The sequence below is a fragment of the Equus caballus genome, chromosome 3 (assembly GCF_041296265.1).
Source record: "Equus caballus isolate H_3958 breed thoroughbred chromosome 3, TB-T2T, whole genome shotgun sequence".
Taxonomy (NCBI): domain Eukaryota; kingdom Metazoa; phylum Chordata; class Mammalia; order Perissodactyla; family Equidae; genus Equus; species Equus caballus.
The window spans coordinates 9592623-9600727 of NC_091686.1; positions in this window are offsets into that span (position 1 = coordinate 9592623).

Consider the following 8105-nt stretch of genomic DNA (forward strand, 5'->3'; position numbering starts at 1 on the left):
GTGTCCCCCTCCCATTTCCAGCCTCTCGGCTGCTTCCGCCCTTCCCTGCTCCCCTCCCCTCATCCAGCCCCAGCAGGAGGTGGGGGCCAGAGCAGCTCTCAGTCCGTTGCCGCCCCCACCCCACCCCAGAATGTACCAACCAGAGGTGGGAGAGGCTTGGGGAATGGAGACCATTGACAAGAACTCCTGGTAGGATCTGAGGGCAGCCTGGAAAATACCTTTCTGTGGGATGAGAGATGACTTTTGATGTCCAGGGGCAGTCATCATGCACTTCAAACGCTTCGTTAGAGCACTTTGTAACTTTACTTTCAATCTGACTATGCCCAGGAGAAAGCCTCCTTTGGGGCTTGTATGTCTTTAACATCTAATTCCGTTAATCTCTTTTGAGTGAGCAAAGAATCTGGTTAGAATTTAATAACAATGGTTTGTCTCCATTGTGTTTTTTTTACTATGACCTTCTATTTATGGATCATGATGCAGGTTTCTATTATAGCCATATTATTAATTTCTTTTTTTTTTTTTTTGAGGAAGATTAGCCCTGAGCTAACTGCTGCCAATCCTCCTTTTTTTGCTAAGGAAGACTGGCCCTGAGCTAACATCCGTGCCCATCTTCCTCCACTTTATATGTGGGATGCCTACCATAGCATGGCTTGCCAAGCGATGCCATGTCCACACCCAGGCTGCCAAAGCGGAATGTGTGAACTTAACCACTGCACCACTGGGCTGGCCCCTGTTAATTTCTTTTTAAAACACATTTATTACAGTTAAAAATGAGTCGATTTAAAGAAAATATTTAGTTTTTTTAAAAATGCACAAAAACTCTCACATATATGATCAAATGGTTTCAACAAGGTGTCAAAGCCATTCAGTGGGGAAAGGACAGTCTTTCAACAAATGGTGTTGGGAAAACTGGATATCCACAGGCAAGAAATGAAATTGTCCCCTAGCCTTACACCATATCTGACAATTAACTCAAAATGGATCAAAGACCTAAACATAAGACCTAAAACTATAAAACTCTTAGAAGAAAATACGGGGGAAAAGCTTCATGACTTTGGATCTGGCAATGATTTTTAGGATATGACACCAAAGCATACGCAACAAAAGTAAAAATAGATAAATTGGACTACACCAAAATTAAAACTTCTGTGCATCAAAGACACATTAAACAGAGCGAAAAGGCCACCTATGGAATGGGAGAAAATATTTGCTAATCATATATCTGATAAGGGATTAATTTCCAGAAGATATAAAGAAGCTGTACAACTCAATAACAACAACAAACTGATTTAAAAAATGGACAAAGGACATGAATAGACATTTCCCCAAAGAAGACATACGAATGGCCAACAAACACATGAAAAGATGCTCAACATCACTAATCATTAAGCAAATGCAAATCAAAATGACAATGAGCCACCACCTCACATTCGTTAGGATGGCTGCTATCAAAAAAAAAGAAAAGAAAAGAAAGAAAAAACCATAAGAGTTGGCAAGGATGTGGAGAAATTGGAACCATTGTGCAGTGACAGTAGGAATGCATAATGATGCAACTGTTGTGGAAAACAGCATAGTGGTTCCTGAAAAAATTAAAAATAGGATTACGATATGATCCAGCAATTCTACTTCTGGATATATATGATATATATCCAAAAGAATTGAAAGCAGATCATAGAGATATTTGTGTACCCATGATCACAGCAGCATTATTGACAAGAGCCAAAAGGTGGAAGCAACCCAAGTGTCCACCGATGGCTGGATATATAAACAAAATGTGGTATGTCCATACAATGGAATATTATCCAGCCAGAAAAAGGAAAGAAATTCTAACACATGCTACAGCGTGAACTTTGAAGACATTATCCTCAGTGAAATAAGCCAGACACAAAGAGGCAAATACTGTATGATTCCATTATATGAGGTGTCAAGAGGAGTCAAACTCAGAGACAGAAAGTGGGATGGAGGCGGCCAAGGCCTGTGGGAAGGGGGGTGGGGGTTAGTGTTTATGGGGACAGAGTGTCACCCGGGGAAGATGAAAAAGTTCTGGAGATGGAACGTGGCGATGATTGCATTCACAACAACGCGAATGCCACTTTGGTGAAAATGGTAAATTTTATGTGTTTTGTCACAATAACAAAAAATGTTTTTAAGTGCACAACTGGTATGTAGATAGGGAAAAACGGGGTGAGAAATGCCCTGTTTTGAAGTTTGGAAACACAGTGATCCGGTCCAACTCCCTCCTGGGACATCCGTCCATCTCAGAGAGGGACAGGAGTGAGCTCGAGCCGCACAGTGAGCCAATGTGACCAGGGCCCGGGCGGCTCCTCTTGTCGCTGTACATCTTCCTTCCCCCTTTGCAGGCAGCCAAGGGGCAGCTGGAACCGGGGTGTGCGTGAAGATCTCAGGGCCAACAGTTTCGGCAGGCTCTGTTAATTGCAGGCGAACACCCGTTCTGTGCGATGCCACCCTGGGTGGGAGAAGACGTGGGGCCTTCAGGGTGGAGGTGCCGTTTGAACCTTGAAGAGAGCAGTTGAGATGGGGGCATGCCAGATGGATGATTCGAGAGCAAAGAGTGGCACCAGGATGCTGAGAGGCTTGGGCTGGTGGCCTCTGTGTGGAGAGATAAAGCCAAGTCACGGACGGAGGGGGTGGGGTGCTGGCACAGACCTGCTGAACTCCGAGCTGGTTAGTGACTGGCCCAGAGTGAGGCAAAGGTTGGAATCCGGGCTCAGTTTTTCCCTCCTGCCCTTCTGCCCGCTGGGATCTGGATGGAGCCTGTCTGCGGGGGGAGGGCCAGAGCTCCAGTGGGAGGGCACTAGGATTAACCATTTGTTCCCGAGAGATGGGGCCAGGCCATGGCTCGCTGGACTGCCCCCGTTCTGTCCAGGTGCCAGCTACACCAGGGGGTCTGTGGTGGCATTTCCAGGACTTCCTGCCCCTGGGCCACCCCTGTCCTGTTGTCTCATTCACTCATTATTCAGCCTACACTCTTTTAGTCCCTTCTCCACATTTTTGCGTCCCAGGCCCTGGGGATTCAGTGGCAAACGAGACTCTTGCATCTCTGCCCTTTTGAAGAGCTCAGTTTTGGAGGCAGAGAAGGGACCCACACCAATCCTAGGGCTTTCATGGGTCAGCCCAGAAGCTGTGGGAACACAGAGGAAGCTAAAAACCTAGCTAAGGGAAAGGAGCATCAGGGAAGGCTTCCTGGAGGAGACAACAGGAGAAGCAACCAGGAGGAGAAAGAACTCTGCCAATCTCCTTCAGCCTCCCTTCCAATGGCACAAGATCCAGCTCCAGCCATGGGGGCCTCAACACTGTCCCTTTCCTGACTCTGGCCCAGGGTGCTGCTGCTGGGAGCCGCCCCCATCCGCCATCCTCCCTTGGCCCTTCCCAACCCTGTCCACAGTTCCAGGCCCTTTCCTGAGACCTCCTCTCCAGGGCACCAGGCTTCACCATCCCCAGCACCTCCAGGATCCCCGCCCCCTTTTTCCTCTCTTTTCCCCAGTGGGGAATTGGCACATGCTAATTATACGCGCTGTTCTGTAGATGCTGCAGTAAGTTCCCATCTGTAGACAAGCAATCCTTCTACTCTCCCATTGGATGTTGAGCACATTCTGTTAAAGGGTAAATTTTTAAAGTAAAATGCAAAACCATTGTGCTGTGGAAACGGTTTCTCAAAAAAAAAAAAATAGAATTACCATATGATTTCTACTTTGGGGCATCTGTATATGCAAGAGAATTGAAAGCAAGATCTCGAAGAGACATTTGTACACGCATGTTCCTAGCAGCATCATTCACAACAGTTAAAACGTGGAAGCAACCCAAGTGTCCATTGACGGGTGAACGGATAAGCAAAATGCGGTATATCCTTGCAATGGAATATTGTTCAACCTTAAAAAGGAAAGAAATTCTGACACTTACTACAAGGTGGAGGAACTTTGAAGATGTTGTCCTAAGTGAAATAAGCCAGTCATAAAAGGAAAATATTGTATGATTCCACTTGTAGGAGGTCTTTAGAGCAGTCAAATTTATAAAGACGGAGAGTAGAATGGTGGGTGCCGGGGGGCTGGGGGCAGGGAATGCGGGCTCTGTTTAGGAGGCTTGGAGTTTCAGTTTTCCAAGATAAAGAGACTTCTGGAGATGGACAGTGCTGCTGTTTGTACAACAAAATGAAAGCACCTAATGTCACCGAACCATACACTTAGAAATGTTTAAGACACTACAATGTGTGTATGTTAATAACAAAACGTTTTGCTGAAAACATTTTAAAAACTAGTTCAAAGGAGAATATATATATGTAAATAGACATAAATTCTCATAATCAGGAATGCTGGAGTGAATTTGCCAGTAGATGCAAAATTGGCCTCTATCACAGGGGAGAATCAATTCCATCTTACTAGACAAGATTTATTTGCATTCTTATGAACTGAATTTTAAATAATTCTAAATAATATATTTTATTTACCCAACATATTAAAAACATTATCATTTAAACTTGGAATCAATATAAAAATTATTAATGAGATGTTTTACATTCTTTTTTCTGACTCAGATCTTCAGAATCCCGTGTGTACTTTACACCCACACCACATCTCAATTCTGCCCAGCCACCTTTCAAGCGCTCAGTGGCTAAACGTGGTTCGTGGCTGCTATATTAGACAGCACGGCTGTGGACACCACCTAATATTCCATTGACAAGACATCCAGCAATCTTTGTCTCTTCAAAGACTTTCCCAATTTTTGTGACAGTTTTTTAATTAAAAAAGAATTACCCAAGTAATCTGCGTTCCTTATAGAAATATGAAATGCAGGTAAGCAAAGAGGAGAAAAATCATTATAAACGTACCACCTGGAGATACAGCTGCCGATGTTTCTGCCTCTGAGACTTTAACAGACACGTTTTGTTAAATATATTTTAAACAAACAATTTTATTTATGTACAGCATAAATATGTAAACAATATACTTAAGTATATATTTTTAAAGATTTTATTTTTCCTTTTTCTCCCAAAGCCCCCCGGTACATAGTTGTATATTTTTAGTTGTGGGTCATTCTAGTTGTGGCATGTGGGACACCGCCTCAGCGTGGCCTGACGAGCGGTGCCATGTCTGCGCCCAGAATCCGAACCGGCAAAACCCTGGGCCACTGAAGTGGAGTGCGAGAACTTAACCAGCCAGCCACAGGGCCGGCCCTAATCAAATATTTTTAAATTTACATATTTTAATATATAAACAATGAAATTGTATTATTTTTAAGAATTTTTAAAATTTTAGAGCAGTTTTAGACACAGAATTATTGCAAAGGGGACAGAGTTCACTTATACCCCGCACCTAGTTTCCTCTATTATTAACATCTTACGTTAGTATGCTATATTTGTCACAATGAATGAGCCAACACTGATATATTATTATTAAAGTCCACGCTTCACTCAGATTTCTTCAGTTTTTCCCCAATGTCGTTTTTCTGTTCCAGGATCCCATCCGGGACCCCCATTACGTTTACTAGTGATGTCTCTCTGGCTGTGACAGTTTCCCTGACTTTCCTTGTTTTTGACGGCCTTGATAGTTTCCAGGAGCACCGGTCAGCTATTTTATAGAAAGGATGTTCCTCGAATGGAATTTCTATGGAAACCTTCCTCTGTAATTACACACCCACTGCACGCCCACCTCAAGCCCGGGTACTTGAATGAAGCAGGAAGGACAGACGGACACACTCAATCCCAATTTCTTGTACACATCAAGCTTTTGTAAACAGTTCAAGCGTCTCTTCTCCAAGCTCACCAGCCTCCCACTTTTCCCTTGTTTAGTTTACCAAAAAGGCTTAAAAGCCAGCTTCCTCTGGACGAGGCCCAGCTAAACACGTGAAGCGAGAGGCCATTGCCCACAGCTTCCCCCCCAGCAGCCCACCGCCGAGCCCCTCGCAGCGCAGCCCCGCCTTCCAGAAAGAACCGTGCAAACCCCGCCCCCCTCCCCCAGGGGCCCAACCTGCCTTTCGACCGAGAGTGTTAGTCGTTAAAAATAAACGTCAAAACTTCTCCTTCCGAGCCTTGGCGAACGGCTAGAATTTAATAATATAGTTTTCCTACCATCGTGTTTATTTTAATGGTTATTGTCTATTGATAACAAGGGAAACTGATTTTCCGTTTCTGCTCAGGCTACCGAGTTTCCACTGAAAACGCAGCAGTAAAAACACCGAAGCAGTTTAAGAATAAGGGGAAATCTCGGCCACACCGGTGGTTTCTAGCTGTGGACGACGGAGGCGGCGTGGCCGCGCCTGGAACGACCCGGGACCCCGCGACTGCAGGCCGAGTCCGGAGCCGCGTCGCACCGTGCTGGGAACTACATCGGACCCCAAAGGAGCCCTTCCAGGAAGTCAGGATGGCCGAGCGGTCTAAGGCGCTGCGTTCAGGTCGCAGTCTCCCCTGGAGGCGTGGGTTCGAATCCCACTTCTGACAACTCCCTTTTTCCGCTCCCCTAAGCTCTAGGGAGAGTGTGTACGGCTGAGTATACTAAGGCGGGCTGTCTTTTTACAGTTCACAGTCAAATAAATGTCATTAGGAAGAAAATGCCTGTAAGGAAGAAAATATTTGTTTTGTAAAAAGATCAAAAGAATATCCAAAAGTGTTAAGCATCACCTACTTCATTTGCAGCTCTTGGTGAGAGGCAAAAAGCAAGCTTTGTCAGAAGTGGGATTCGAACCCACGCCTCCAGGGGAGACTGCGACCTGAACGCAGCGCCTTAGACCGCTCGGCCATCCTGACTGCTCGCTTTTTGTTCTCACAGGGAGCCTCTTTGAAATATTTCCTGTGTGCGCATGCGTAGTTTTGTTCTCCGCCGGCGCTGGGAGGAGCCGGATGCTCGCGCCAGCTCGAAGAGGCGAGGCGCGCGGACTGCAGCAGAGGGCGCACGCGGCGCGCTGGAGAGCCCGCAACGCCGCCTCCCAGAACTATGGCTTTGACTTGTAGGCGTTCGTGCCTCCCACATGCATTCATTCTGCGTGCGTGCATTTACTATTTACATCAGCGTTGATCTTGCATATCTGCAAGCACCCTTGCATTTCCGCATACATGCCCTTGTGCATTTTCTGCACGAAGCGGTCAAGCCCGCATTCCCGCTCTGGCTTAGAGAGCTCTGTTTGCTGGCGCGGGACCCAGGTGAAGCCGGAATATCGCAGCGTCTCAGGGCACGCCCACCGCGATCTCCTTCCGAACTTTCTTCAGAACTGCGACTTCACGTTTGTATGTGTGTTTAACTCATTTACTCAGGCTCCGGGTTAGATCGAATCCTGCAGCTGCACAGCCGGATACTCCCTATTCCTGACCGTGGCCCTAATGCCCAAAGCGCGCCTGGCACACAGTAGGCGCGCAGGGAATGTACGTGGATGAATGCCTCTCTCGCCTCCTCCTTCCTGAATTCCGTCATTTCGTGACGCCTGTCTCCTTCCCCTGGACCCCGCTCTGTGGGACGCAATGCCCGACCCCTGCAGCACCTCCTGCCCCCTCCTTCCTGGCCCCTGACTACCCACGCACCTGCTCTGTCCAGGGACCAGAAGACCTCCGGGCTGCAAAGGCGGGCGCCTTTCTGCACGGGATTTCCCGGAGGCATATGGGCACCCCCACCCCCCAGGATCTCATGCACCCCCATCCCCAGCATCCCTGGAGGCCCTGAAGATGCAGCTCCTAAAGAAAGGCGGGCAGGATGGGGAGACAGGAGACGGGGGTTCTGATGCGTCTGGGCCGCTGACTTGCTGTGTAACACGGGCAGGCGCTGCCCCTCTCTGTCCAGAGGGTCTGAAAGAGCAGGCCTGAGAGCCACCTCTGTGAGCGGACCCTGGAGCCCAGGGGCCGGACCCAGAGGGGGAGAGCCGTGGAGTCGCAGTCACACCTGCTTGACTGACACCGTGTCACAGAGCGGCCTCGGCGGAGAGCACCCCCTACCACCGGGTCAGGTCCCCTTCGGACCCTCAGGGCTTGGGGTGCTGAGTGTGGCACAGCCCCTGGTGTGAGCGGAGGTCCTGGTTATCTGACGGGTGATGGACCCTCCTCCCTTTTCCTTGCCCCAAATGCCCCCTCCTCACTGGCTGTCAGAATTTCTTTCTTTAGGTTC